Raw genomic sequence first — 9,241 nt, 5'->3', positions numbered from 1 at the left:
TGTTTTCTCTTGCACAGATATATATATATATATATATATATATATATATATATACTGTATATACAGGGCTGTACGTTAACTTTTTTTTGCACATAGCACTGGTGCTCCAGAAATTGAAAGTTTTGTAGCACAGGCCAAACAGTTAGCACAAGTATAAAACGTCTGTTATCATGTCTGAAAACAAACACAAGTAATGGAGTTCATCATTTAAACAGGCACTGATGTTCCATACAGAGCACAAAAAATACAAACCATCACAAAAATTGTTTTTAGACAAAGTTTTTTCTTAATTTGATAAAAATGGAAGAGTGCAGAAACATAACACCTCCTACACCTCAACAAAATATAAAATAAAAAAGAATGGCAGACATTTAGGCCAAAGTGGGGAGAAGATAAAAATCCTTGTCATTATTTTATCTTTGTTATGGACCATTTTCACAAGACTGTGATGACGCATTTCAATGGTCATCAGCATCATAAATCCTCCAAAGTTTTTAACATTTAAATTTTTTTTTTTAATTTATATGTAAACCTTGTGTGTTTTTGACAGTATTAGATGCAAAATCAATCAGACGCGAAAGACAACTTAGTCTAGTAATCAGGTGCTGTTTTAGTGTGCGGTGTGCGCACTTAATGTGTATATGCACTCAGAAAAAAACGCTGTTTTTGACAGTATTAGATGCAAAATCAATCAGACGCGAAAGACATCTTAGTCTAGTAATCAGGCGCTGTTTTAGTGTGCGGTGTGCGCGCGTATTTGCTAAAAATGGAAGAGTGCAGAAACATAACACCTCCTACACCTTTTTTAAAATGTATGTACATTTATAACACTATATTTTGTATTATATTACCTTTGCATCAAACTACAAAAAAAAATAATTAACGCTAATGTGAGGGTGTTTCTAATACAGTGTCTATGGGAGTGATGGTAAATTTGACATTGTTCTCTCTTCTGACTGTCATTACCAGTCTCTCTTTATTTATTTATTTATTTATTTATTTTTTACAGTCATGAAAACATTATCATGGAGTTTTTCTTTTGCTATTTGAACAAATGGGAATGCAAAATATATATATATATATATATTTGTGGTAGTCTCCCATTCACCACTATAGATTTACTATAGAAACCCGGAAATGTGAAAAGAGTCTATTAAAAAAAAGTGTCTGCTTGCATATTTTATTCATGTTCGGTAGCCTAATTCTCTTTAATGTAGGCTATTTGCCCCGATTTGATCCGTTTACCTTGGAAATTTATCTAACGTTATATTTATATTATTTTGTCGTCATTATTTTGTTTTAAGGAGTTAAAAATGGCCCTTGTCAAACTTGATTTACATATTCCATCACATTATTTTGACAATTAAAGTTTTGGGTGGGTTTTTATGAGCTTTTGGGCTGGAAATCGTCCATCCAATCTGGCAACACTGATTCCTTTAATGACAGTCGGCAGCATGTCTAGTACTGTCGCTTTAAGAGCTGCATGCATCCCTTTCTCTCTCAACTGTTTACTTTCTTTTTAGACAACCAACTGTGTTTAAATGTAAACCTTGTGTGTTTTTGACCGTATTAGATGCAAAATTAGTCTAGTAATCAGGCGCTGTTTTAGTGTGCGCGCTTCATGTGTACCTATATGCGCTCAGAAAAAACGCATGTCAGAACAGCACGTGAATTAAATGTTTAAGCAGATGCTAATAATGTACTTTTGTGATTGCACATAAGTGCAGTGTCCCGTGAGTGTAACTCTACTGCTGAGTTGACATTTAATGTGAATGTATGACGCACTGTACAGTATACTGATACGGCTGCGCCAGAACTGCAGCTGATAGCATGCGCTGGAGCACAATACTACGATATTTCTTCAAAAGCAGATCGTGGAGACTTTTAATCGTCCACGATCAAAAATGGTCATATTGCACACCCATAACTACCAAGTATAATCAATCTCACACACACAAATAAGCACATCGAAATCACTTCACACTATTAAGCGGCTGTATGGCATATATGTCGCACTGTACAGCCCTGCACTTATTGTGTACATACATGTTTTTACATTGTAGTTATACTTTAAAAAAATATCTGCATGTAATTACATCTGTAATTAATTTCTGTAATTACATTTATAATTACACTGTTGACCCATCCCTTACACCTTAAACCTACCCATAAAAAAACAAAATAAAAATAAATAAATATTTTTTACTGACCTCAAACTTTTGAACAGTAGTGTATTCTTGTGTATAAATCATTGGCGGCCCTATTCAGACAGATTTATTTATTTAGTTCCCACTTTATATTAGGTGGCCTTAACTACTATGTACTTACATCAAAAAATAAATACAATGTACTTATTGTGTTCATATTGTATTGTAAAACACTTTTGCTGCTATTGAGTTGGGATACGGGTAAAGTTAAGGGCAGGTTTGGTGGTTGTGAAAGAAATTTATATTTTTTTTAGCAAGGACACATTCAATTAATTAAAAGTGACAGCAAAGACATTAAATGTTACAAAAGATTTCCATTTGAAATACATGCTATTAAGCACAACTGTTTTCAACGCTGATAAGAAATATTTCTTGAGCAGCAAATCAGCATATTAGAACGGTTTCTAGAGGATCATGTGACACTGAAAACTGGAATAATGATTCAGCTTTGCATCACAGGAACAGGTAAATTTTTTACAATATATTCAAATAGAAAACAGTTATTTCAAATTGCATTAATATTTCACAATTCTATTGGTTTATACTTTCTTTTTTTCCTGTACTTTTCAATTTATAGCATAACAAATATCTTACAAACCCAAAACTTTTGAACAGTAGTGCGGGTGGATAATTTATTTGAAGCTGCGGATTCGGGTGACGTTTTAGCTCATCCACGCATCACTAGTATACAGTGTTCATAAGCCTGAAGTCTATTTGGTCTGTCTCTCCATCTGCCAGTATTTACTACTAGTAATGCATTGATTATCAATCACACAGAGTGACTCCCAAGATTCCCACTGAACTGCCCTCCTCCATGTCATATGAAAAAATGTCACTGGACATTTCATTACAACATGCAAAAAAACATCCTAAAACAAAGTATAAACCAGAGGGAACAGTTTGTCTTGAATATTCGTGCTACAAACAGACTCTGAAACAGCTGTACCTTTTCCATGTCCTTTCAAAAAACAGAGCCCAGCTTTTCCATTTTCATTAGAGAAAAAAAACCATCTTAGCACCAACATGCATTTATACTCACCACACTATCAGCTTTATTTTCGCAAGGCAAACACTTTTTAAGGATCCAACCCAAGTGTCTCAGCACCTGCAATAACATTACAGAAAAGGGTGAATGAAGCAGAATTTGTCAAGCATCTGGACGTGAAGAAAAAACCCACCTGCTATGCACGCCCCAATTAAACCAACCTGTCTGAGGTCAATGAAAGCCTGTTTGTGGACATTGTAGTTTAGATTGAAAATGTCATATCTTTCCCCATCTTTCTGCTGAGAGCCTCTCTCTATTGTTTTTCCATCTCTCCTGGGTAAGGTAACAGACTGAATGAGTGTCTCTATGGACTTTCTTAAAATGTCCAATAAATCTCAATTTCGCCTTATAAATTTCTTTAGGTTGCCACTTACATTTTTCATGACAAAAAAACAACAGAAGGAATTTCTTGAAAACAAACCCTCCGCACTGCCTTGTATGTGTGGTATTTGGACAACAGGCTAAAAGCATAAGTCAACTGACATTACAGAAGGTGGATTTCACTAATGTTTGTGAAAATGTCAGCATTACTTAGGGATGTAACGATTCACCTTGCCTCTGTATAATGCATATTAAATGCATTGCCGCTTTTTTTTTTACAGTAGGGCTGGGCGATATGGTAAAAATTAAATCTCGATTTTTTTTTTTTCAGAACATTTGACCGATTCTCGATTTTTTAAGATTTTTAACTAGACAACATGATTCAAGTAACTTTTTTCTTTATTAGCCCTCTAGTTAAAGAAAATTCTATTCCAAGTGCACCACATATGAAGTTGTCAACATGATGTAAATGTTACACAAATCACTTTTTAAATATCTTTGCAGAAAAGATGCACGAACTACATCTTGTACAAACTTGTCTTATACATATTAGATGTCCAGAAATAATACGAGGAAAATGCTTTAAAAATCAAATCTCAAAAGTCAAGGTAATTCAAATTCAAAATGACTGAAGGTATAACACCAGTAGACTATTATTAACTATAAATGTTCTGTAAAAACAACAGCAGCTTATAGCCTGTCACCATGATGCAAACATGAAATATCAGACATACAGTAGTAGTTAGCCTACAGTTCACTTTAGCCTGTTTTTCCATTGTTTTTCCTATTCCACTGCCCGCATCGCATCTTTGTCAACACAAAAGAACATTCTGTGTGAATGGCGCCTAGCGATATGAGCACGTCACACGTGAGCGGTTAATCACGTGCACCAACATGCGGTTGGATCGTTTTTTTCTCTTTACAGTTATCATTGGCATATTGTCAGTGTCTAATTCTAATGTTTGGTAATAGTTCTATTAAAAATCGCGATTCCTCGATTTCTAAAAAATTAAATTGTGGCAAAACATTAAATATGAATTAATCGATAAAATCGGAAAAATCACCCACCCCTAGTTTACAGTGGTGACCAAGGAAAAGCTGTATTTCTGCTGTTCCATAAGGGCCACCTGCTGTCAGAGAGTGAATTAGCATTCTCATTCAGCCCGTCTGCAGTTTTTGTTTCCTTCAGAAGTTTGATATAGTATAGTTTCACAAAGCTAGAGTCAGACCATTTTGTTTTTGATTAAAATTTTGAAATTATACAATCTAAAGGAAATCAAAAACTGCTCATGCTGCATGCATGCAGCATCTTTTTGTTTGGATCGTGATAAAAATGCAGTGGTTGCCTCTAATTTTCGCATGGAAAGAACACATGCAAAGCCTTGTTTATATAAAGAGATTTATTTTATGTGTATTTATTTATTTGATTTGGACACCTTTTCATTTATAACATGTCTTTAAAAAATTGTGAAAAAATCGTATTGTGAATTCAGTATTCTGAATTGTTTCGCATCATGAGTTGGGTGACTTGTTACATCCCTAGCATTAATATGTAGATGAAATAAACATTTTGAAATTTTAAGATAAGGGCACACCTAGCTAAACTTTCAACAGAGACAAAACAGCTTCCACCACTGTCAGGTAAAGCTGACTGCATTGTTTTGACCTACATTGTTTACTGCTTTTAACCTACATACATCATTGGTGAGGTTTTCTAATGCCCCAACAGCTTCTTGAAAGAAAAACAAAGGAAGGAAAGAAAGAAAGAAAGAAAAAGAAAGAAAGAAAGAAAGAAAGAAAGACAAATCTATCAATAAATTAATAGTGGCCTTAGGGAAATAGTCTCAATTTTTACATTCTCAATTTTGAAAGGACTACAAAAATGTCATAACTCGGCAAAACTGAAATTGGGTTTTTACTGCCTTGTCAAATAGTTTTGCCTGGAGAAAATACAAATTATAAACAGGCACTTTTAAGTAAGCGTTTATACAAAGCTCCATCTCATTATCAAGAAACTCGCTGTCACATTACCAAAACATTGTATCTGAAATATGGCCCTAAGTTGAAATTTTGCCCTGCCATATACCCACAGCTAAATCAAGCCTAAAAGTAAAAAAAATAAAAATAAATTCATCCAGGGCAGTATTCCCAGGCGCAGATTAAGCCTAGGTCTGGAATTAATTTCTGCATTTATAAATCACCATCTTGAGCTCACCCTGAGTGTGCATGTGTGAGTTTCCACAGCCGAGTAATGAAACGCATGTATTGACATGGCTGTTAAGTTACAGCTATTGGTGGGTTTCAGTGGTCTCTTGTCTACCAAGTTTAAGCTTGAACAGAGATGGGTGGAAACTACTTCCTTCAGGCCGCCTGCTCCCAGCCCATGTCTCGCGGGTCTCTGAGACTTCTTTGTGCTGTTGCACCTGCTGCGATCTATCTGTTTTCCAGAGAAGCAACGATCCAGTTAGCTCAGATTATCGTATTATCGTTTGCTAAGCGAAGTAGCAGGTGTCATTACGGTGTTAAGCCAAAGAATGTCTGATCTGAGAAAAAAAAAGGGATGGCCAAGATTTGTTAAAAACCAACTTGGGAACTGATTTAGTTTGAAATCAATTCAATTACATTGCCAATTCATATAAAATGTGAAAATAATTAGGGAAGCACATCCAATCCAATTAGAAACATTCTCTTACCCACGTACTCGAGCTCAATTTACTGTGTTGTGTTACAAAATGTGTTAGAGATTGCAATTAATAACGCAACTCAAGCACGCTGCCACAAATGCTATAACAGATATTAGTGTAAAGCAACACTAATACTAATTAGGAGTGTACAGTGTACCGGTGCTACAGAAGTATCGCAATGCCCAAGCCTCAAAATACCACATTATTTAAAACTAGTTCTTCAAATACCATTCACACAAGATGCAAGGCAAACTGCCACAGAATTAAATAACGATTAAATTGAAAGATGAACTTTTAATCTGACTGCATCTTATAAAGCGAAACCACAGACATTTAACTGGCAAAAACATCCATCTGGTGCATCTCTACATAAGTAAACAATTGAAAATAGCGCATGCTATATAAAGGCAAAATCAACAGCATGAGAACCTTCTGTTAACATCCAGTTTGGGATCATTTGTAATCAGGGTCATCCTTAGCTGACTAGGGGCCCGGTGCGAGGTAGGACAGCCCTGTTTGTAATGCTCACGTTCATTATTAAAGATTTGCTACTGAAATCATTTTAAGGTAAACTTCAAATGTTATCCAAATGTTAGGCCTATGTTTTGGATTTACAAAGTCTCTCTTCAGTTTTCAGTTTAAAAAACAAAAAAAAGTGTGAAAAATCTAAATTAGACTTTTTTCACTTAAATATTTCCAACATTTAAATTATATTCAAAAAAAATTTAATTACCAAACCAGTTTTTTAAAACATCAATCCACAATATTTATCTGACATTCAACAAATATTTAGTTATTTTTTTTTATTTCTTACATTTTTTTTTTTTTTCAAATTTCTGTGAAAGTACAGAAATTAATACATTTAAAACTACACCATTTTTGTATAATAATATTGCAGTGTATAAGAAGTAATAATAATACATTGTGTAATACAACAAAAGCCCCTGCAATAATGGCCCTCACTGACGTCCACCACACTCAGCATGGAAGCTTCTCATGCTGATTTTGCCATTAGATCTCATCTTTTATTTTTCACACAATTTATCAAGGTTTCATGATACTTTAGCTGGTATCCTACCATGAGACACCATAAAGATATTGTGACAATAACAGTTTTTGTCTTTCAGGTCAACTATTGTCAGAGCAGATAATGCATTATACTATCAACAAGAGTTAGAGAGAAGATTACAATAGGTTATCATGCAAGTGTAGGATTAACTTGGCAACATCTACGTTGTGCTGTTGAACTTGTCTTCTCGGGTTTAGCTCAGGTGAGCAATTATTCTCTTATTCTAAGCTTTTAAGCGGAGACCTTTGTTTAAATCAACAATACCGTGTCCAATACTTTACTGAGTGCAATCTTCGACAGACAGACCTCAATATATACAATCTGCTTTGCCCTGATAACTTCAGTGCACACTATAATAAATAATTTTAATTAAAAAAAAAATAATAATAATTTCCTAGTGAAAGGAAACAGTTTGTTGTCTGTGGTACAGGGGACCTAGATTCACACAGAAAATGTGCTAAAAGAAAACCCCCTTCTTCAGAAAGTCTACCAGCGAAATTGAAACTTCACATACTTGAGCACACAAAACATTTTCAGCAATCTTCACAATGCTACCTAGCTAAAAGGAAACAGATGTCACGGTTTCCTTTCAAAGAGCAGTTAGTCTTTCCTCCTACACACCAAAGTGACAATTCAGTGGAGTATGGGAGGCTGTTTCCTCATCTCTCTCTCTCTGTCTCTCTCTCTCTCTCTCTCGTAAAGAAAGACGGAGGCTCCAACAGACGCTTCCCATCCCCCATGTGTTGCAATAAGGTAATGAGGGGGGTGTTCGTTAACAACTGTTGATGCACCTGCTAGATAAGCCAAACACCTTCTTTATTGTTCTGAGGATCTTACATCAGACAGGAAGCAGGCAGATTAAAAAAGGCCATAATCGTGTGATTTAGATGGAGCTGCAACAGCTCAGGCACAAAGGTTACATTTTGCATATTCATCACTAAATGGCAGTTGCCTTGACATGAATGCTAAATAATCTGGGGAGGTGATAGCATCAGGGACAGGGCTTTATGAAGTGAGCAAAAGCAAAACGAAAAACTAGGGATGGTCAAGATGGTTGAGTAATGAGAATAGTTGGCAAGACGATCTACATTTCTTCTTACTTTTTTTAGCCAGTTCACATGGTTTAATTCTTTTCTGTTTGTTGCTTGTCAGTTTGTTCGATATGATCCCAATGAGATCTTGGTAAATGCAGATTGTGTGACAGATTGTGTGACATCAACAATCACGCTTGTAAGACTGTATGACAAAACTACAAGCCGTTTCTCAATACCAAGTACGCAAAGTTTGGACTTGCGTCCTCGGTAGTTCGGACTTCGCAAGTTCGACTCAGAAATGCGAACTCCCGGGGACGGGAGGATGCAAGTCCGGTAATTCTGCAAAATGGAACAGCAGCGTACTTGAAAATGTCAGTCAGCTCGCCTTGGCTACTCCGGTTATCTTCACTGTATATATACAATACGACGAAATATGATATCAAACACCACTGCCTCTTTTCGTTTTATTTTAAACATTAATAGCAAAAAATGTAGTTCAGGGAACGTACATACATTACAGTGAAACGAAATATTATAAAAGTATAACTATAAAGTATAAGAGACGTTTTTAATAGGAAATAAGACAAAAGCAAACAATTCAGTCAAATGTATGCAACAGTCAGTGCTGTATTACGATTAATAAATAAATAATTTATAAAACATAACTTTGTGGCAAAAATGTGGTTCATGCAACGCGTACACGCATTACAATAAAACAAAATGATTTCAAAATATAAAACACAACCATTTTCGTTTTCGTTTTAAAAATATAAAACATTAATATTTAGGTAATATAACATATACTCTGATTATATTCACTGAATGTATAATAAAATGAAATATTATATTAATATTTCATACATTAATAATATAAATATATA

General features: G+C 34.8%; 1 protein-coding gene across 6 annotated transcripts in view; it reads right to left on the bottom strand.

The window, feature by feature from the left end:
* Nucleotides 1-9,241, bottom strand: part of LOC107656066 (TBL1X receptor 1) — a 74,614-nt gene that overhangs the window by 25,767 nt on the left and 39,606 nt on the right. For 3 of the 6 annotated variants that reach the window (XM_016443740.1, XM_016443742.1, XM_016443741.1), the window contains one exon: nucleotides 3,247-3,312. The exons of the other annotated variants lie outside the window; for them this stretch is intronic. The gene's annotated coding sequence lies outside the window, so the exon portion shown is untranslated. The remainder of the gene's footprint in view (nucleotides 1-3,246; nucleotides 3,313-9,241) is intronic. 6 annotated transcript variants of the gene reach the window in all.

Source organism: Sinocyclocheilus anshuiensis, unplaced genomic scaffold, assembly GCF_001515605.1.
Source record: "Sinocyclocheilus anshuiensis isolate Anshui unplaced genomic scaffold, SAMN03320099.WGS_v1.1 scaffold51, whole genome shotgun sequence".
Taxonomy (NCBI): domain Eukaryota; kingdom Metazoa; phylum Chordata; class Actinopteri; order Cypriniformes; family Cyprinidae; genus Sinocyclocheilus; species Sinocyclocheilus anshuiensis.
This window is presented reverse-complemented; position numbering and strand designations above follow the sequence as displayed.